At 35.5% G+C, this 22,874-nt stretch overlaps 1 protein-coding gene across 2 annotated transcripts in view; it reads left to right on the top strand.

Moving 5' to 3' along the window:
• LOC120629812 (axoneme-associated protein mst101(2)) overlaps nt 1-22,874 on the top strand; it is a 216,721-nt gene that overhangs the window by 32,568 nt on the left and 161,279 nt on the right. The window contains exon 1 of one of the 2 annotated variants that reach the window (XM_039898868.1): nt 5,200-5,214. The exons of the other annotated variant lie outside the window; for it this stretch is intronic. The gene's annotated coding sequence lies outside the window, so the exon portion shown is untranslated. Of the gene's footprint in view, nt 1-5,199; nt 5,215-22,874 lie in introns of those variants that run through there. 2 annotated transcript variants of the gene reach the window in all.

The raw sequence follows: 22,874 nt of genomic DNA, 5'->3' as shown, positions 1-22,874 counted from the left end.
TTATTCCGTTTCGGTTGTAGGTAGAATTAAACATTAAAAACCATAACCCTATCCTGTTTTTATGCGACATCGTACTGGAACGCTAAATCGATTGGCGGCATGTCTTTGTTGAAAGTAAACACATACTAACTAAAGCTAAAGTCACCCACCAGACCAGAGAAAATTCAGATACTATTAATCGTCTCGTCCCGGTCTCGAACCCTGTGCCTGCCACTCAATATACCACAAAATTCACCACCTCGCATTGGAGGTCAACTAAAGATTCTAAAATGTCAAATATGAGAAAATGATCCATTAAAACGTCAAAATCCTCAAAAGCGAATTAGAATAATAACAGTCATTATAATTATTCTAAGTGCAGGACTTACGGAATGTCAAAATACTCCCGGAGAGGAATGCCTGAACCGTGTGAAATGGCTGCGAGGCGCAATTTAAGGAGCATCCGGTGAAGACGGCCATGTTATTTGGAACAATAATTATAATGCTGCCTCGGGCTTACAGCTTCTTTTTAGAAATATGCATTTCGTAATGATATTGCGGTAGTTACCCAACATTTTATTTTATAGCGTAATAGCGGTATCAACAATGTATACACCCTACCACGCTAATACAATATGTTACACTGAAATGAGTATAACATAGTGAGTTAAGTTCATTGTATACTCATTGGAGTAGCGGGGCGCAAGCACAGCCTTGACTACCGGAGACGTTTCGCATAGTGCTATTACTTCGTCAGCTATGCTTCTAAATTAATCTTCGTTTGAATCCGCAATTCTTTCGAAATCAAATAGCCTTAACTGACAATTAATATAATACCCGTTATAACCGTTTCTGAAACCAGTATTATATAATAACATCCTTGGTACTATGCTCGCCAGTAGTTCACACTTAATTCACATTTGCAAGAACAAAACACATAAGTAGCGACTGTAAGTTAGCCTTCTATCAATAAAACACTAGATTAGCTGCTGACCGCATACTCCGCGTTTATTATGGTATTCCAGTCCCTTGGGGCTGGGAACCATTTGTTTCCCTGAGATGAATAGTAGCCTATGTTACTCTACGTCTATTCAACTAACTCTATGCCAAAACTCAAGTTGATTGATTGCTTAGTTAGGGCGCATGATTAAACGAATAACAAACAAACAAAATTAGGTAGGATAAGCCAGTTATCAAAGTGTGCCCGCACGATTTGGGAAGCTATTTTTGTTTAGTTATGTCGTGCACTTTGCCAAAAAAACAATAGAACCGATTGATGTTCTTAAATTTTAATTAACAATCTACACTAATCTTCTGTTCAATCCCGCGCTATACGGGGTCAGCACAAAATGTCTGTCTTAAAATTTGAAGACAGGCTTGTTTTTATGGTTTTATTTTAGCATATATTTAACGACCGATCGCCCGTCTGGCGTTAAACCTCCTTGGGAATGCTTTTGTTATTAGTATAACCGCCTTTCGGTAAATACTCAAGTCAGTCAGTCCCTCTGAGCTTTTGCCTGATATAGATCCGGACCCTTCGGCGAAGTCATCGTCGTGTCAGACTCATCGCAACTGTCTGGTCATCGGACGAAGAAAGTGTCCTTATCTGCTATGGCGGTTTTTGAATTAGGAAACATCCATTATGATTTATCGTAACTAATATTATGAATGCGAAACTGTGTTCCTTTTTTATTCGTCCTTCTTTCACTCCCTTGGATATATTTAGATAACCCAACGACTTGTTTTTTGGCATAGGTTTAGTTGAAAGGACGAAGATTATTATAGGTTACTTTTGGCCCTGGAAAAACATTCAATTTACAAGAGTGGTTTACAGGAACGGTTCATAAGTGCCTGTGATAGGTCTACAAGAATAAACAGCTTTTATTCGATATATTTTTGCCTGCCTTTGGTGGTCTGCCTTTTGGAATTCTATAAGATATTTCGGAGAGTATGCTGTTTCATCTAGTTCCTCCCTCATCTTTTTACCATCGAACAGCGAGGCACCGTAAGGATTTGCATCCCTACGTGGTCTATATACCACGGACGCCTACGAAACGCTATGCATCTTCGTTTCTGATTCGCACCGCAAGGATCTGGAATGCCCTTGCAGCTTCCATTTTCCCCAGTACCTACAATATGAGTACCTTCAAAGCAGAGTGAATAGGCATCTTCTAGGCAAGCGCGCTCCAACTTAGGCTGCATCATCACATTTACGGGAATGTAACGTTAGTTTACATGAAAACCTTGACGATAAGGCTAACGACTATAGTCGCTAGTGAACGTCAATTTTTTTTTGTAGATTTTGTATGAAACTACAAATATAGTAAATTTTTGATCAAAGGAGTGAGCATATAAATGTTATGGCCACTCGACCATTTCAGTTCACTTGAGTTCCTTTGTCGGTTTGAGAGATTGCAATCCGGACAGCTTCTTGGAGTTTTGTTTCGATTTAATTGCATTTGTATTTTTAGCGTTGATCTCGACGAGAATAGATGCCATATCTAATCATAGCTTCATCTAAAGTTTGACAATTTTGTCTGTCTGTCCGGAAATTTTTATAACCACTGCAAGTGTGTTCTTGGTCTCAATGTCGCTGGTGGTAAGTGACGATGCAGTCTTAGATGTCGGCGGGCTAAACTGTTAAGCTACTCTTAACAGTTTAGCCCACCGATATCTGTATGGCAGGGATATTAAACCCATAACTATAATCGGTCTTGGATAGAAGCAGGCGTTACTTTGCGGAATTCCATCATCCCTACTAATATTATAAATGTCAATGTAAGTTTGTTTGTTACGCTTTCACACAAAAACTACTTAACCGATCCTCATGAAACTTTGTACACATATTATTTTAAGTATTAGAAGTAATATAGGATACTTATTATCCCGAAATTAAGAGATAGAGGACAGAACTCCTCAGCGGTCAGCAGCAAAACCCTAATTTAAGGCTTCGCGATACTGAATACACTAGTTTTTTTTTTATAAGAATTGGTATTCTTAATTTTTTTTAGAACTACAACTAACTAAAACAAAATCAAACGCAGACGAAGTCACGGGCAACAGATAGTATATTATAAAAATTAAACTTAATTTTCATAAAATATCATGACATATCATGAAAATTAAGCTTAATTTTCATAATACTGTAATCGGTTTCCAAGCGACGTCGTACTGAATGCTTAATTGTTTATCGACACGTCTTTGTCGGAAGGGTACTATCTATCAGAGCATAGATAATTCAGAAATTATAAATTCCCAAATGACCTCCCACTTATAGGTACACTGCGCTCACCAACACACAACGAGAAAAAAGAAAAGAATATTAAAGGAAACAAAAAACCAATATCGAGGAGTGCGCAGATGCCTCCGAATGCGTTTGTGAACAATGTCAACTTAGATTATTCAAAATTAAAATAAAATATCCAAATTAAAATCTTATTTCTATTAGCACAAAGGTCCGGCAAAACTTCTCAGTATATTATAAGTGTGAAGTGTGATGTCTTTTATTAGCATTACCTATTCCAAAATTTCAATAAAACATAAGTATAAGTTGTGTATATTTATATTCCGAATCGCCGTTAAAAATTATTTATTTTGAAACCACACTGGATGTATTTTAAAATCCTTATTTTTGTTTTTTTTGTTAATTTTGATGTACCCAGTGTCACTCTCACGATTAAGACGAATCTATTGAAACCACTCACATTAAAATACGACTAGCTGCTCAGGCTCTAGGACATGCCAAGGAAATTTACATACATACATACATAACATAACTCTCGAAAAACATAACTCTCCTTCTTTCTTAGTCAGGTAACAAGAGAGAGAGGGTAGAAAGAGTTAACCCACTCCCACCTGTAAAAGACTAGACAAGTTTGCGTAAATAATAGTGACCGAAAGATTACTTGCTTTCCTGAATACGGCACGGAGTAGCAACTATTTCATAACTTCTACTAATTGTAGGCGGGGGAATGGGTCTAATATAAATGCGACACCCCTAACAGGCTACCTTACTTTAAAATATTGGGTAGAAGCAGGCGATTTCATTGTAAATTCAACATCTGCAGATGCTCCGGTGTTGGAGCAAAACGTGCGTAGAGATTACATCGTGCGTGGAGATTAAAGAAGTTCTTAATTACACCATATATGTTCTCCTCCGCGGAGGTTAAGGTTCATTATTAACCGACTTCAAAAAGGAGATTCTCAATTCGTCGGTATCTTTTTTTTTAATGTATGTTACCCGATTACTCGAAGACGCCTGAACTGATTAGAATTTTTTTTTGTTTTAATGAGCATACTTTCCAGGTGGTCCCATTTAAATTTTATCGAAATCGGTCGAACAAATTTCTCTTTATGTATGTTGAAGTCGGTTTTTTTTAAATTTAAAAATAATATATATATATTATAATAGTACACCCCGTTTCTATCTTGCATCATAGCTAACTTTAAGTGAATGGAAACTGGAACTCACATAATAGAGAACCATTATAGCATTTATAGCGCCCTGGGATTCGAACCCAGGTCCTCGTGATCTTTGATAAAACATAACTAAAGAAGTGTTATAAAATGTATACCGATTTTCGCTTATTATTAACGCTTTAGTCTTTTTTAGTGTAGCTACGAGTACTTAGGTTATGTTACGTACGTCAAAAATCTTTAGATGCTATCTTACTCTCAATTAAATTAAGTAATATTAGGCTTATCTACAGGGAAAAATAGAAATTCGGTAGCAATATTAATTAGGGATCAAAACTTTTCTTTTATCCTTAAAGTTAATTACCTCAAAAACTTTACCATTCTAACCAAAAGTATTACAATACAACAGGATAATAAATAATCCCATATACCATACCAATATATTTGTGGTTTCTGACTGGCTGAATCGTTTGAAATAATTGATGTAAAGTAGTCACAAAGGCAGACCACAGAGTGTCTACCACAGACCGAGTCCGGTAGTCTCGGAGAGCGCACGCGCTTTACTTCCGACTGACATTTCGCGCGTACCGTTTGAAAATAACGTTCAGAAATCAAATTGTGTCCACTTAATTTGAACTTTTTTATTTGTTTTGTGTTTACATAATCTGTGACTTCGTGTTTTGTTTTATTTTTATTTACTTACGTATTATTGTGCTGTAGAAATTAATTAGTTTTTATTTGTACTGTGTAGTGACCGTTGAGTCGTGATCTAACGTTCATTATTTGTGTGTTCGAAATTCGGATTTGCTTTCTATTACTGTAAGTATAATACCTATACAAGTTTTTATTGTTTATGTTTATCACTCATTAGTGGTGAAAGTAGAATTTGTGTTTCACCAAATTGTTGGGTGATCCCATTGGCATACTTTACGAGTTCTACCAGTCAAACGAGTTGCAGGTCAATATTTAAACGAATCTCATCGCTTTGCCGTTGCCGAAGCTGGTTCTGGATAACTAAACTCAATACTGAATGAAAGACTTTTATCCGACATTAAAACTAAAATTAAAAAAAAAAAAAACATCTACGTAAAGCTATATAAAAAGACCTGAGATATGAAAACAAGATTAGGTTGTCCATGAAACAGTATATTTTTGTAATTATTACATCGGAAGCCTAGATTTTATTCGTAGACAAGTAAAAGAAGAATAAGTTATCATAAACGAACGTTCAAGTTACTTCTTAATACATTTAAAAAAAGAAAAAAAAACAAGATGAAGGAATTCACTTGTGGGGAAACGGTATCACGAAAGTAATTAAAAAATAATTTATGTTATATTACACATAATAATCAGAGCAATTCTTGCATGCAAGTAAAAACCGTTCCGGAAGAGTTCTAATTTGACAGGAAATCAAATGAGCCACATGAATCATGTACTTGATTTTAGTTTTTTTCCTTTTCTAAAGATCTGTGTACACTGAACACAACACAATCACTTATGAAATAAGTATTTTAATTATTATTCCTGTACATATAATCTCTGAATTCCTTAAATGAAAAAGCTTGGATATTAGGTGATAGGAGAAGGTAGAATCATGATTGTTAAATAGCTAAAGGTTGATATTTAACAAGAGCAACTAAAAAGTGTCTTGCCAGCAATTTCTTAGTAGAATCTGCTTTCTGAACCGGTGGTAGAGTATCTGCAAACAGATAGGAAATTGGGCTCTAATAGTATAGTAAATATATAAGCTTTAATATATTTACTGGAAGCAGTGATAGCCTTGTGGTTAGGACTTTGGCCTCACTTTCGGTGGGCCGAGTTCGAATTCCAGCTCGCAACACTAATAAATAAATATACTACAACAATACACACATCGACATCTAGCCCCAAAGTAAGCGTAGCTTGTGTTATGGGTACTAAGATAGCTGATGAATATATATTTTTTTATGATATATTCATACAACAAAAAACATTCCTGTTCATCACACAAACATTTTCCAGTTGTGGGAATCGAACCCACGACCTTGGACTCAGAAAGCAGGGTCGCTGCCCACTGCGCCACTCGACCGTCTAAACACTAACTTTTCTAGACAATGAGCAATTAAAATATCACTTGCTTGGGCATAATGAATTTAGTACACGAACCACTACATTTCGAGGCGATTAATTAGGTTGTTCGAAATATATTTATATTTGAGTATATAAAATATTTTTATTTCCACCTTTATGGATGTTGCGAGCTCCGATGTCCTAAGTTCGATTCTCAGCTTGGGGTAAGGTGAGAATCTAACTCCAAGCGCCGAAGTGTCTTTGGTAAAAAAAAGTTTGAACAAAATAATATATTTGGCATAGTGTAAACTCAGGTTTATTTTGTAGGCCAATGGCATTTGATCATCTCTCACGGTTTTTGTTGACGAGTTGACACAAAAAGTGAGAAGGTTCTTTCTAAAACATAGGTCGGTTATTCAAATTTCTTATGATGTAGGTAGGTATATGCGCGTCCGGTGGTTTATTTAACATAATTTATAGTCATACGTTTAAATATTTATAGTAAATGCAAGTATTTCGAATTCAAATGGGCGTTTTATACAAAATGTTATGAACCGGTGTGTAATTCGGACGTGTTCCGATTTTTGAATGTGAACTCCGTACTCATTTACCATAGACAAAGTAGAATGTATACACATATTATTTTTAATAATTTACTGGCCTACTCATATACTTAAAAATCTTGAAATTAATAATTATTCTTATTCACCAGGAATTTCTATTCAAATCAATTTTATAAAACAAAAGAAAACTCCGTACTCACTTTGTAAGTATATCTATTTTATAATAAGAATGTTTCTTTATTAAAAAATATGTTAAAATATTTAGGATGAATAATTGAAAAGTAGAATATAGTTTCGAATTACATAATATTGCCTTTGTTTCCAACGCCACTTGCTATTTACAAAACTGTTACGTTTAAAGGCATAAGGAGCTTGTGTTTCCGGAAATTGATATTGATTGAATTGTGAAAGTGATGATATTTAAATTGTAGTTATGAACAGCAGGAAATGAGTTCGGAATAATGGCTCATTAATCTCTGCAAGCCATCTTGAGGAGGCCATTAGTGCAATCCTTCAGGTTATATTGGCGTATCTACTTATCTTGACATAAACCAATATCCGATATCGGTAGCCTGGGATCAATGCTCCTTTTCATTTTATAGATTTTTATAAAAATAAAGATAAGTAAACGAAGATGAATCAATTAAGTAATTAAATTTAAAACATACATATCTTTGCAAATAAAGGTTTGTTTAAACCTTTAAATTGCCTTTTAGTTTTTTAACAGCATAAGAACATCGTGGTTTTAAATCTGTGGTAGTTATTGTTTTTTTATTTCATCCCTCTTAGGCATGGCAAAGGTCGCAAACAATGCAGCCTGTCTTATTACTTTTAGCAATTTCGAGTACAATGAACTCTGGAGCATATTCGAAATTCGAGAATGGAAAATATGAGTTTTATTTTAATTAATTTTAAGATTAATTACAAAATAGCAGCTTGACGTGACTTGTACATGATGTGATAATAATTATTGTAAATCCCACCAACCTGCGTTAAGGCGCATAGGGTTGATACTCTCATAAAACCCTCTTTATGAGAGAGGCGGACAGCTCTAACAGTAGGACGTGAATAAGATTTCGATGATAATATTTATAAGGACTTTTTATTCTACTACGAGTTATAAATTGACAATCTTAACTTTTGATAAACATCATTCTCACTATCAACTCATTACCGGCCCACAATACGCACGGGAATGGTTCTCTCAGAATTTATTTATTTTTATGAGGGTGGTTTACGCTAAGTGTGGATTGGTAGACTTCACACACCATTCAGAACGTTATGGAGGATTTTCCGGCATGCAGCGTTCCTTGTAAAGCTATACTCGTAGTATCTCTACGTGTTCAAGTCAGAAATGAGGAGATCCGTTGAAGAACCAGAGTTTATTTATTTATTTATTTATTTAAGAGCACTAACAACATGCATATTACACGTTTTTTAAACATAGGACACACACGAACACATGGACTGATATGCACGTCAATGACAAGTGCACATAGCATTGACAAAGCGTCATATAAACTTAATTTGCAAAAAATAAAAAAAATTTATCACAAAATTTAACTCACCGATAAATGTTCGGTGAGTTTTTTTTCTAAAAGCTGTGGGTGAGTCATGGAAGATATCGATGCTAGGTATCTTTTTAGATAAATCGTTGTATTTCGCACAAATACGTATAATAGGCGCTTGTTTTCCGAGATGGGATTTAGTAAATGGTATATGAAAAAAATTTGTGGATTTGCAACTTCTGGTGTACCGGCGCGGGACAGTCAGAGATATATGATTGAGAAGGTTGTTACAGAGTTACCGACATAGCTCAACAAGTCCCAAATTTGGAACTCCGTACAAAAGACCCAGCAATGGACGTCTAACGGTAGATGTGATGATGACGTTGAGGTTCCCTCACGATTTTTTGTGCGAATTTTAACTTCCTTAAATAAGAAAAAATACACCGGGTGATGCTGTTGTCAAATAAGGTAGCCGGCTAACCTGTTACGGGGATAACAGTATGATTTAATAGTACTCGTTTCAACGCGACATCTTATTGAATCAATCGCGCGGGCAGTACGGTTGTCGCTGGGGTGGTGACTAGGCACTGTCGAAACCTCCCTACAGACCAGACCAGCGAAAATTTAGGTATCTAACCCGGGAACTTCCACTTAAAGGGCCACAACGCTCTTCACGTAGGATATTTATACGTAGGTATTTTACCAAAACACATATTATCCTCATACACACAAGCATCCAAGTTATTGATATCTTGTGCATTTATAATCGTACAGCTGTTGTTCACAGCTTGTAAGTGCATGCCCGTCGCACAAGAATCCACCATAATAAATAACTGTCATTCACCCTGTCTGTTGGCTCATACGTACGTGTGCTCACTATGAGCCCAGCCGTCTTTTTTCTCGGCCCGTCAAAAATGAAACGCAGATTTTAATAACAGAAATGCACATACAATAGAGCAAGTAAGATATGGTGTTCAAATGAAATGAATTTTTTATTGGCTCTTCGAACAACCGTAAATCGTAGAACGATAACAGTTAAAACGGCGTTACAGTGATCCTTCCACCTCCAAGACTAATAAGTTGTATTGCTTGTTACACAAATAATTACACTTTAAACATCTACAAAGTTAACAAACGATAAATCTTTGAAGTGTAATTATTTTTTGTGTGTGTGTGTGTGCGCTTGTGTGTATGTGTGTGTATGTGTGTGTGTGTGTGTGTGTGTGTGGGTGTGCATGTGTGTGTGGTATGCTAACGGTTGAATGTTTTTGTATTCTGTTTTAGCCCGTATTATATAGATCGTTATGTCATTTATGGTAAATTCTGTCACATGCTTTTAACTCGAATTTTATTTAAACGATATGGCTATTTGTAAAAGGCGAAATCTTAACTCAAAGACTACAACATATGACAAACATAATACTTATTTAATTTGACGGCCGATTCGCGCAGTTTGCAGCGACCCTGCTTCTGAGCTCAAGGCCGTGGGTTCGATTCCCACTACTGGAAAATGTTTGTGTGATGAGCATGAATGTTTTTCAGTGTCTGGGTGTTTATTTGTATATTCCAAATATTTATGTATATTATTCATAAAAATTTTCATCAGTCATCTTGGTACCCATAACACAAGCTACGCTTACTTTGGGACTAGATGGCGATGTGTGTATTGTCGTAGTATATTTATTTATTTATTTATAAATGTTAGATTATGTCGGTTCCTCGGCCAAGTTACGCGCGAGCCGCCGCGACGCACGCTCGGTGTAATGGAAACACGCTTGTAAGGAACTTTCTACGGCTTTGAAGTTGTAATGATGATTGTGGCTTTCATACGTTATCAGTGCTTTGATTCATGGTTAACGAGGAATTTAGAATCGGCTGTAAAATTAAATGTACTCAAGTAAATACTGAGATTATCTCAGTACTTACCTAGGTACATTCCTATTGATTTTATAGATTGATTCATAGTTGATTATTTATTAATTCTATCAAGATCTCGGATTACCAGTAGAGCTTTTTGTGGACAGAGCTCGTCTGTGTAAATACTACCGCCATGCTTATTTCTTCCAGTAATGTTGCAAGACTGTGTTTCACTCAGACGGGCATGGTTCACATCAAGTTGATATACACAGACACGTTGCATGACGAGTTCCTTGCATGACCTGTGAAGTGTTGCTCTGTCAATTTGCGATGGTTCAACTTACCAGTGAGCCATCTGCTTGGTCCGTCATTATAACTATAAAAAAATAATCTAGTGCTAACATTAAAGCTGAAGAGTTAGTTTTACCGTTTGTTAAAACGCGCTAATGCTCTGTGACTACCAACGGGTCGGATTCGAAAATTCTTTTTTTGAATTTGATAGCCAAGTTAGGATTTCTATTGTAACATCACATAACAACACATTTGGAAAATATCACTGGGAACCGTTAGTCATAAATAAATTCTTCTTTGACAAATGGTAGATACAATTTTTGCACGATGTACTGTGTATTATATATTACTTTTAATAGATTTATTATGATGATGTAAATGATGATGATGATGATGCGAAACATTTTAATTAAACGTGATCATTTCTAAACTCTCGACTTTTTATAATCTTTATTAGTGTTTTTACTTACACTTGGAGGAATTATCAATTTTATAAATTTAAAATGCAAATAAAAATTTTCGGAACCGACAGGATTCTATATCAGGATACAAATTTTCGGCAGCCACGGTAAGAGAGCCGTAGCTTGATTGGCAAAAGCGCTCTGGCCGCGATTGTCCGAGAGTCGCAGGTTCAAATCCTGTCGGTTCCGAAAATTTTTATATGCATTTTTAATTTTTAAAATTAACTCTCAACGTTTGAATGTTTAATAATCTTGCTGATCTTACTAACAGCCGGTAGATTGATGTTTACAAAAGTTTAATAAACACATGAATTATTTTGATAACAATAGCGATGTCTCTATGAAAATACAGATCATCCGCACACATTGAGCAGATGAACATTATCGACACAATTTCCAGGATTTCAACTATTTTGAAACTACTGGTACTTTCCTTGCAACTATTTATAAGGGAATACGAAGTTTATGATCTATGCTTAGTAATTATCTACATTTTACTTGGCACCGACTTAAAAATGAAGTAGAAAATATTTATTTCTTGCTTTTTAGTTGCATAACAAAGTCTGTTTTTTTTTGACAAAAATTTTTAGATGCCGTTTTAGAATCAGTATTTTACAGTAAGATCTATTTATTTTGCTATCTGTTAGTATGAATCTACTTGTCCTTGGAGTATCCTAACTTTATTTTCCGATCTCAAATGGATTTTAGTTTAAATTGATTAATTATTGATGATAAATTCGTTAAAGTTATCCTACTAAGGATTAGTACTTCATACTAATATTTTAAATGTGAGAGTGTGGATGTTTGTAACTCAATCACGCAAAAACGGCTCAACGGATTTGGATGAAATTTGGCATGCATGTAGCCTTTGAGATGGAAAAGAACATACCTTATATTCCGATTCCTTGAGTAGTTCCCGAGGAAAAATTTAAAATTGTTAACGAGCGAAGCTTTAGACCCAATTCCGAAGTTCACGCAGACGAAGACGCAGGCAGAAGCTAGTGGCTTATAATAAAATATTTATATACCATCTTTTTACCACTTTGAACAAATAAGAATTTAAGATATTCTAATTACAAAATAATTAATAATATAAATCATAAAAACAATAAATTTGTTTGATCCCTAATAATGAAAACATTACAATTAGCCATCATATAATTTATATGAAATTGAGAGAATTCAGAAATTATGAGAAAGAAATTATTGATTTCGAAAAATTTTAATTATATATTTCGAAATCAAAACATTTAATAGTCATAATTGTCATAATTTCTCTGGTTTTGAAGTTGACAAACTATTTTTTGAATTGTGCTATCAAAGGTTGGAGAATAGAGATATTTATAATCAAATCTAACTTGCTCCGAAATTGCAAGTCAAAATGAATAAAGCGTTTTATGCTCATTGTAATTATATGCGATGGGATTGACATTTAATAAAGAAAGAACCATAATGAATAGTGAAAGTAGGTGCTGTAGAGGCATGTAGGCCAAAATTTCAATGAAATTGAAGCGGTGATTGATGACGGGAAGCGATGCGTTCGGACACTCGACGAAATTGTAAATTAAGCTTTTTTTGTTAAATCATGCGAGACAATTTGTGGTTTATTACGTCCGCATTAATATAAATAATGTCTTGCGGGTATTTTTATTGTTACTATGCCCAACTTAATAATCATCATCATATCATTGGATAGAAGCAGGCGTTACTTTGCGGAAATCCATGATACATTATCCGGAGCATCCTCGGATGTTGACTTTACAATGAACAATTGTTAAGAATTATTCATTGTAAAGTCTCCGGTTTCGGAGCGAAACGTGCGTAGAGGGTATATTGCCGAAGATCTGTTTGGTGTGGAGTATAAGGATTGAAGAAATTATAAATTACACCACACAGATTCTCCTGCTTTTCGCGGAGTAACTATAGCAAATTAAGCTAGATTTGATAATGTATCATCATATCAGCCCATTACCAGTACAGGGCTAGGGCCTCCTCCCACAAGAAGGGGTTAAGGCCAGTGGACTCCACGTACCTTAAAAAAAAAAAATATATATATATACTACGACAATACACACATCGCCATCTAGTCCCAAAGTAAGCGTTGCTTGTGTTATGGGTACTACCATAGCTGATGAATATTTATATGATTAATATACATAAATACTTAGAATATACATATAAACACCCAGACACTAAAAACATTCATGCTCATCACACAAACATTTTCCAGTTGTGGGAATCAAACCCACGGCCTTGGACTCAGAAAGCAGGGTCGCTGCATACTGCGCCAATCGGCCTTCAAATCGGCTTAATAAACAATATATAGAACTCATAGGCATGCAGATTTCCTCACGATATTTTTCTTTGCCATTGAAGCAAGTGATATTTAATTGGTTAAATTCACATAAATTAGAAAAGTTGGAGGTTTCGTTTCGGTGGTATTCGAGTATTTAAAATACTATGGAATAAACATGTCTGTTCTTTGGTATGAAAATGCGGTGGCTAAGAGCAATGATGTTCTTAGGTTTTATGCACGGTAAAGAGGATAGACACACAAGTGCATATTTAAGATTTCGAGGTCAGTCGAGGAAGGATAATGATGGCCAATTTATTACATAAGTAAAAAAGCTATATATATACATACCTAATCTCGGATTATGAATGAAGAACTACCGTATAATGTAAATATATTATCTGCTATCGCATTATGCTAATAGACAAACTTGTTTATCGGTGCTGCAATTTCACTTGCCCCGTACACACCTTATCTAGCTTGTGCACGCTTATCTAAAACACTTTATCAACATTACCGTTTAAGATAAAAATCTGATATTAACTATATATCAAACAACGCAGCCTCTTCTGTCTTAGATTATGATGTTACACATTATGTTAGTATTAAATAATAATTATACCGTTAATATAGGATATTGCCAATTCCTCATTTCCTCTTTTTTAATCGTCGTAACATATTTTGATTGATTTTATTCCTTGTAAACTGATAAGGTAACATAAAATAATACAATGTTCAATATTGGATAGAAGCAGGCGTTACTTTGCGGAAATAGAGATTGCGGAGATATATTATGAAAATTAAGCTTAATTTGCTATACTCAGCGAAAAGCAGGAGAATGTTAACTTTTTTTTTTGTCTCTATTAAGTGAACTTCTCCTGGGGATGCTTCGGTTTCAGAGCGAAACGTGCGTAGAGGGTACATTTCCGAAGATCTGTTGGGTGTGGAGTATAAGGATTGAAGAAATTGTAAATTACGCAAAACAGATTCTCCTGTTTTTCGCGAAGTATAGCAAATTAAGCTTAATTTTCATAATAAATTATTCTTATGTTGCTGCAAGAATGCAATAAAAAAATAAAGAATCAGAACTATAAGCCGGCGTCTACAGAGTAGATACAAACAATCAGACGTAGGAACTCATTCGTATGCCATTCAATGCAAATAAACAATGGAATAAAAAAAAAACAATTTATGTTTCTTGCCATTCGGGGCTATTGATTGTAACAACGAGGTATTTAGATGAATGATTGAACGAATAAACGGATTCGACCTCAACAGCGTTAACTCCCACGATAACTTCAGTTATTTACATTGTAAATTTTAAATGAAACATGCGACTTAAATACTGTTTACATACCTGCCTGACATAAGGTTATGTATAATTTTAAAACCCCTTAAACCTTCCTCGTTGTGCTATTTTGCTAGCTTAGGTTTTTTGTTTTATTTCTAAGATCTTTAGAAAGGATTGGTAAAGAAAACACAAAAATTATGTTGAGAGTTTTTGTATTTTAAAAATGCGGTGATAGCCTGGAGGTTGTGACGTTTTCTTCGCACCCTTTGTAGGGGACCAAGTTCGAACCTCGACACCCACGTCTAACTTTTCAGTAATGTGAGTTTTCAAACATTTAGCTTTAACGGCGAAGGAAAACATTGTGAGGAAACCTGTATGCCTGATTCGCCAGTCCACTAACTCGCAATTTTTCAAATTCAAATTCATTTATTTCAAGTAGGCCTACTTTATAAGCACTTCTGAAACTTCAAGTGTGTAAGTTTGTAGTGACTTTACCACCGGTTCGTAAAGCAGATTCTACCGAGAAGAGCCGGCAAGAAACTCAGTAGTTGCTCTTTTCCAACATCAACATTTACAATCATTTTTCTATCTTGCGGGAGATGAGAGAGAGGCTGGCTGCTTTCAATGTACCTTGTCATTAAGGATTTCATCAAATATAACCTTACATTTAACCTCGCTGTATTAGATGTGTTTTTACACATTTGCCAGCGTCATGGACTAAGGTTGATAGGAAACCAAGCTTTATAATTATAATGCTGATTTTCAGAATGTAGGTATTCCTAAGCAATAATCGCTATGAATACAACGCGGCAGTTTAAAAGTCACACCAATAACATACAATGTGCCTGAAAATCTTCCTAGATGGTATAGACATGTCACAAGACGTGACGAAAATCACGTTGCACAAATTGCGCTGAGCCTACAAGAAAAAAAAAACATGTGCAATTTATTCACTCACGGCAGAAGTGTAACTCCTGAAAAGTAGCCTACGAGAGATTGAGGTGGATGTAGAGTATCAGAACTATTAGATTAAATGTAAGGTTTATTATTTAGTTTCCATGGTAACGTATATAGTAGGTAAAAAACAAAATATTTTTTTGTATCTCACTCTGTCCTTACATTTAAGTGTTTGTGTCTCTCCCCTGTCTTGTGACCTCTAGCAAGCCAAATTGTTGAAAGGTTAATTTGGCAAAAAAAAGAGAAGAGAACCGACCGCATATAAGGATTAGGGTAGAACTAAGAGGTAAGACTATTTCTAAGAACAAAAGTATTAAGCAATAAAGAAATAGAATGGTCCCAATTAAATTCCAATCGTATAGAGATTAAAGAGTCATAGATCACTGTGCCCCAGTGTCGGTTCTCACTGTGGGAGACAAAACCGTATACCGGTGGCTTATATAACAGTTAAAACCAGATGCGGAATATTTTCCAGTATCATTGAAGTCAACGAGCCAATGCCGTTAGACGCAAGTCGCTTGTTAGTACTTCACTGGATTCACTCTTGTCTCTTCACGTTATATGTGAATGAGCACAGTTTCACAAGGTTACACTTTTTTATTTGGTTTAACGATCGTGCTGAAAGGCGAGGTTTTCTTTTCCCTTTTTGCTGCATTTTTTTTGTGTTTTTGTATTACTTTAACATTGAAGCGGTGATAGTCTAGTGGGGTATTGGCTTCCCCCACAACTTTTCTAAATTATGTGCGTTTTATGCAATTAAATGTGAAAGCCTGTGAAAGACTTCTCCAAAAAGATGTGTGAAGTTTACCAATCCGCCACGGGACCACCCTAAACCCTTCTCAATCTGATTGGATATGGGTTTGTTATCATGATAACCCGAAAGGTGACAAGCACGTTCCATTTATTTTTTGATTGCTGTCACTTTTCATGTGAGTTCGGGGTCGTAAGTTCAAAGACTGGTCTACGGTCAAGGGTATATTTACCAGTTTATCCCAGTAAAAAAGTATTTAAAATTATATATTTATTAATATGTAGCAATCTTAAAAGTTTAATTAAAACACCGTAAAAAACTTTGTAAAACTCTTGATTGCACATTTCCTTACTGATGCGGCATCTCAGTGGAGGCATAAAAATTAATGCTCGTTTTAAAATCGATTTTTATGTTCAAACTTGTTTTTAATGATAAAAAATTGCAAAGTGGATCGTGTTGAATCGATGCCGACCATATGAGTCTGAGAGATGGTGAACCCTGAATGTATTGGATTTCAGCAGAAGTCTATGAAATAAGATAAACATTAAGTTTACATTGCATTGGTTCAATGATATAAAAATCTATAACACCAACGAACGTAAGCAATTTAGTTGTAGTGTAATGCTCTGAAATTCTGAGTTCCCGTGAGATTAAGAATTCTATCCGCGGCGCCTTTTCCCGGCTCCTAAAAGCAATGTCAGACAAAGGTTAATTTAAAATACTAAATTTTATTTATATAAATTTGATAGGTTAAATTTTGAGCAATCTATACTAATATTAGAAATGCGAAAGTTGTTTCATACTAAATGACGCCAGAGCGGCTGAAAATATCTGGATGAAATTTAGCCCAGAGATAGTTTATACTCTAGAACAGCACAAAGGCTACTTTTTCCGTGGGATTTACTTGTTTTTGTTTTTCATAGAGCAAGAGATCGAAACTTTTCTGTATAATGGTGGTTCAGTGATCATATAATAGGTAATGCATAGAAATCGAAATTTCCAGGTGAAAGATGTCGCGGGATTTTACAAACGATTTTTAAGCATTTGGAGGTGGAACACTTATTTTTTAAAATTCCAAAACCAAAATTGGATTAAGTTCACCGACTCTTGGAGTACATTTTCAGCGTTGTAACCCAATTTGCTATTGCGTGTCACAAGCGTGGCCTCGCCGTAGAAATCGACCGTCCGCACTCCGTACGCAACGCAACTTTGCTTGAATGTTCAATGTGTTTCCTTCATAATAACTGCCGGCTTGTATTAACTATGTAATTGCTGGCACATGAGGCTTAACAGCTACGCCTCAAGTTGATGGATACAAAAAAAAAACTATAAATTTAAACCTCTCCTTCAGATGTGCATAATGATTTCGTATTCAGATGTAAAGATAATACGAGATATTACAAAAGATCTTTATTTAAAACTTGCGCGCAAACATTCAAATTATTTTCGAAAAAAGAATACCCAAAATATTACATTTATGGAATGGGTTCTGGGAATTTTAATGAGTGCAAAAAAAAATCGTCAGCGACTTTAAAAAAAATTGATTCGGTTTCCACGCAGCATCGTACCGGAACGTTAAGGCGCTTGGCGGTACGCCTTTGGGTCTCTTTTGCGCTGGTTAGGGATTGGTGACACGAAGACCGGGCAATCGGTGAAAGGTTTAGCGGAACTAATATTGATTTGTGCTGAGCTAATGGACTGTTGAGTAGTGGAGGTTTTTGTCGCGTTATGATTAGTAAGGAAGTGTCGTTAGAGTAGTACCGGTGATTAACAGTGCATGGGCGGTACCCACTTGGGTGTGGGTTGAACTTTCTTTTCAATGAAACAACTACTGTTAAATGGTTTACCTGATTTATTTACGAGTACCATTCGTTCGTATTTACAAATTCCACTTCATTATCTTCATATATTATGCTATTATGCCCTCCTCATATTAAAGCCCCCACGGACTACGGCCTTCTCATTGTTAGAGGAGATATGCCCGATTTTCAATAGCATATAACCAGTGGCGTTAGTCCTTGGACCCAGGGTATGCACAAGGTGTTTAGCACAACATTTTTAATTACAAAACTTTAATGGTCCTATCTGAAGGCTCTGTAAGACCCTGAGGGTAGGGTATGCACTGCTTATTTGCGTATATGCAATGCACGCAACTGCATATAACACGTTTTGCAGCATGGTGTGATTGCAGTCAAGCGCTCGTCTATAAACATTAAACATTAAAAAAAAAAAAGTTTTAGTCTCGTATTTAGTTTACTGCCAGACTAAAGGCCTCTTCTAAAAGGTATCACGCTGGCCCAGTGTGGATTGGTGGACTTCACAAGCCTTTGAGAACCTTATTGAGAATTCTCAGGCATGCAGGTCTTCTCGCGATGGTTTCATTAACCGTTTAATACATAGATATTTTAATTACTAAAACGCACTTCTTAGATTGCATCATCACTTACCAAGTTACCACCAGGTCAGATTGCAGTCAAGGGCTTCAAGTAAAAGTGGAATAAAAAAAAAAGAAGCAAGCTTTACTTTGCGGAAATCCATAATATATTATGAAAATTAATTAGTTAGAGCTGTGTGCTGGGTTCGAACTTGAAGCTAAAGTCTTAACCAGTGGGCTATCACCGTTTCTATATGTCAATGATAGATGACATAAAAATATAAGTAACTGGAGTTCAAAGAATTGTGAATAAATACGCTCAGAAATAACCTAATTTTAATAACATTCAGTTTATTGCGTAAGAACACGCGAATGGATTATCGAACCCTGGTTTTTGTGTAACTGTGATTTAGTTGATTTAAACGTCCACTAAAAAGTGTTACATGCCAGAACCTACTTAACTCGTTTTTAGACAATTAAAATTTCACGCGAAATCCTCGATACGCCACACTAATGAGGTTATGAAATTGCTTGTCATTAACTAATTACTGTAGCCTTAGTGCAAGATTTCAAGAGTCGTATGTGAGTGAACATTGATCAAATATGAATCTTACTTCGGTTGCGTAAAAGCTCAAATTTGCTTACAATTCTTAAGCGCGGGCTTTTGTCAAAACGTTTGAAAAAAAATCAAACGAAGTACAAGATTTGAGACTCCAATTAAGTACCAATTATTTGTACTAAAAATAGCTTAAGATTTTGTGTTGTTTGCTTGTTTGAAAGCGCTAAACTCTAGAACTATAATTTCGATTTCAAAGATTTTATATTTAATAGCCAAATTCTTGAGGAAAATTATATACTATTGTTACATTACGACCCTAAGGAGCAACAGGGTGGCGATGCGACGCGGTGGGTCGTATAGTGAAAGTTGTATTCGACAGATTTACTTATCCAAAGTTTATACGGATGAAGTTGCGGAGAACTGTTAGTTTATAATGAAAGTCAAATCTTTATTCGAGTAGGCCCATAGATGGCACTTTGGATGCGTACATTACATGAGAATTACACGGTAGTGGCGATAGCCATATTCGTAAACTTAAAACTAAATCTACGAGGGTTCCAAACGAGTCCTGGTCTAAGAAGAATTGCTCTAGCTTCATAGCTTAATTTAAATTTACTGGAAGATGGTGATAACAAAAAAATAAATTTACCCGGCTAAGTTTGTTGTGGGCTCTTCTTAGACCAGGGCGCGTTTGGAATCCTCGTAGCTTTAGATTTAAGTTGGCGAACGAAGTTATCACCATCCTGTTTCAATTATGTAAACAATTATGTATGAACGCTTCATAAGTGCCTGTGATAGGCCTACATGAATAAAGAAAATTTTGAATTTTGAATTGAATTTTGAAGAAGCCCGCAACAAATTTAGCTGGTGCTTTTTTTTGTTTTCACAGTCTCACATTGTCATTTAAAATTATTAGAAGAGCAACCAGGTTAGAGCAATAATTCACACCCAAGCTTTATTATCGATCAAGTTTTCCTTTATACTATAATAGAATTGATCTATCAGCTTTCGCTTAATACAAACTTTGAACTTTTTAAGAGACATTTCCAAGATGTCAACTGGTAGTTTATTATAGAATTGTATGCAATTTCCTTTAAACGAATTATGAATTTTATGTAACCTACCATAAGCACCGTAAGTTTATTCCTGCTTCTAATGTTTAAATTATGGCAGTCACATTTTCTCTTAAATTCAGAAATGTTTTTTATGAACATACATTAAATTTTCAAATATGTACTGACTAGATATGCCCTGCGGCTTCGCCCGCGAAAATTTCGGTACGCAGCGTCTGCGTACTGCTACATAGTCAGACATGAGATTTATGACAAACATTTTTTAACTTTCGTAAAGTGTCTAAAGTTTAATGATGACCTGTTAAGTAGTTTTCGCGTGAAAGCGTAACAAACAAACTTACATTCACTACAAATAAACAAACAAACTTACATCCCTACTTAATATTATAAAAGACAATGTAAGTTTGTTTGTTACGCTTTCACGCAAAAACTACTTAACCGATCCTCATGAAAATTTGTACACATATTCTTGGAAGTGTTAGAAGTAATATAGGATACTTTTTATCCCGACATGAAGCTCGGTTCCTTTGGGAGAGGGGATGAAAGTATTTGAAGATTTTACTTAATTTATTTATTTTATATTAATTATTTTTGTACTATAGAGGTCATAATATGTGTTTAATTTTGCCTAAACTGTAGTTGGAGATAGAGGACAGAACTACTCAGCGGACAGCAGCAAACCCCTCATTTAAGGCTTAGCGCTACTGAATTCTAAATTGAATGCTACATCAAAAAACAAAATCAAACGTAGAGGAAGTCGCGGGCAACAGCTAGTTTTATAATATTAGGAAGGATTATACACTGTCATTGTTTTAAAATATAATATTAAGTACCCAATTATAAATAGTAATAGTTTGTGTATTAAGAAAATACCTGCAATGCAAACTTTTGTAATATGATAATCACACTAATAACAACTTTTGTAATATGATAACTACAATGCAAAAAATGTGAACTCTGAGAATCCTTTGAGTAATCATTAATTAATGAAAATGCCCCAAGGTCTCTAGTATTTTTGCAATCTTCAACAAATAAGAGCTAACGAAGTGTTTTATGTACATAGTTTATTATGTAGACCGCAACGGTACTTGCTGCTTTATCAACCAATTAGCGGGCCATCGCAGGACACGGGTCGTCTCCCAGAATGGGAAGGGTTAAGACCTTAGTCTATCAAGATGGCCAATTCCGGATTGGTGGACTTTATACCCTTAGAACTTTTTGGAGAAGCATGCAGGTTTCCTCACGATGTTTTCCTTTACCGTTAAAGCAAGTGATATTTCATTGGTTTAAAAGCACATAACTTAGTTAAGTTGAAGGCGCGTACCGGGGTTCGAACTCGGCCTTCCGAAAATTAAAAACCGAAGACCTAACTACTAGGCTATTATCGCTAAGTACTTAAGAAGCGGTCATAGTGCATTGGGCAGGAGCTCGATTTACCTTTCGGGGGGCCGAGTTCGAATGCCAGCACGCACCTCTATCATTTCTAAGTAATGTGCGTTTTAAGTAGGTAATTAAAATATCACTTGCTTCAACGGTGAAGGAAAATATTGTAAAAACCTGCTCGCCTGAGTGATATATTATATATTGACGGCCGATTGGCGCAGTTTGCACCTACCCTGCTTACTGAGCCCTGGGCCGTGGGTTCGATTCCCACAACTGGAAAATGTTTGTGTGATGAGCATGAATGTTTGTGAGTGTCTGGGTGTTTATATGTATATGTTTATATTCTAAGTATTTATGTATATTATTCATAAAAATTTTCATCAGTCGTCTTAGTATCCATAACACAAGCTACGCTTACTTTGGGGCAAGATGGCGGTGTGTGTATTGTCGTAGTATATTTATTTATTTATTTATATACAAAATGCTCTCAAAGGTGTCTGGAGTCTAACTGCGGTGCGGTGGACTACGGCCTTAACCCCTTTTAATTTTGGGAGAAAACCCGTGCCCTCCGGAGGAAAACCGGAGTTCAAACCTGCATACCTATGCAGGTTTCCTCACGATGTTTTCCTTCACCATTAAAGCAAGTGATATTTTAATTACTTAAAACGCACATAACTTAAAAAAGTTAAAGGTGCGTGCTGGGATTCTACCTCTGTATCAATTATAAGCGAGACGAAACCCTTCCACGTCCAAATATCTAAATTGCTCCCAAAAGCAAACTTAAAGCTGTGTAAATAATCTGTTGAGGTAATAAATCCAAACATAGCCCAATAGCAAACGCGGTTCAAAATAACCTGAGAACGTGTTACCAAAGACTCCCAAGTTGTTCTTATTCGAAATCCAAATTCAATTTAAAAATTTTGGACTTCGCGCGCGTATCTCTCAATACATCTATGGTTCAATATTCAATGGGACGTCTGTAAGATTGTTTTTGCCTTTCGTCCGATTCATATCGCTGCCTGTTACTCTTGGAGCAATGAACCCAGTGATTGTACAAGTTTTTTTAAGC

The sequence above is a fragment of the Pararge aegeria genome, chromosome 15 (genome assembly GCF_905163445.1).
Source record: "Pararge aegeria chromosome 15, ilParAegt1.1, whole genome shotgun sequence".
In the NCBI taxonomy this organism is placed as follows: Eukaryota; Metazoa; Arthropoda; class Insecta; order Lepidoptera; family Nymphalidae; genus Pararge; species Pararge aegeria.
Note: the sequence above shows the minus strand (reverse complement) of the source record. Positions and strands in the feature narration are given on the sequence as shown.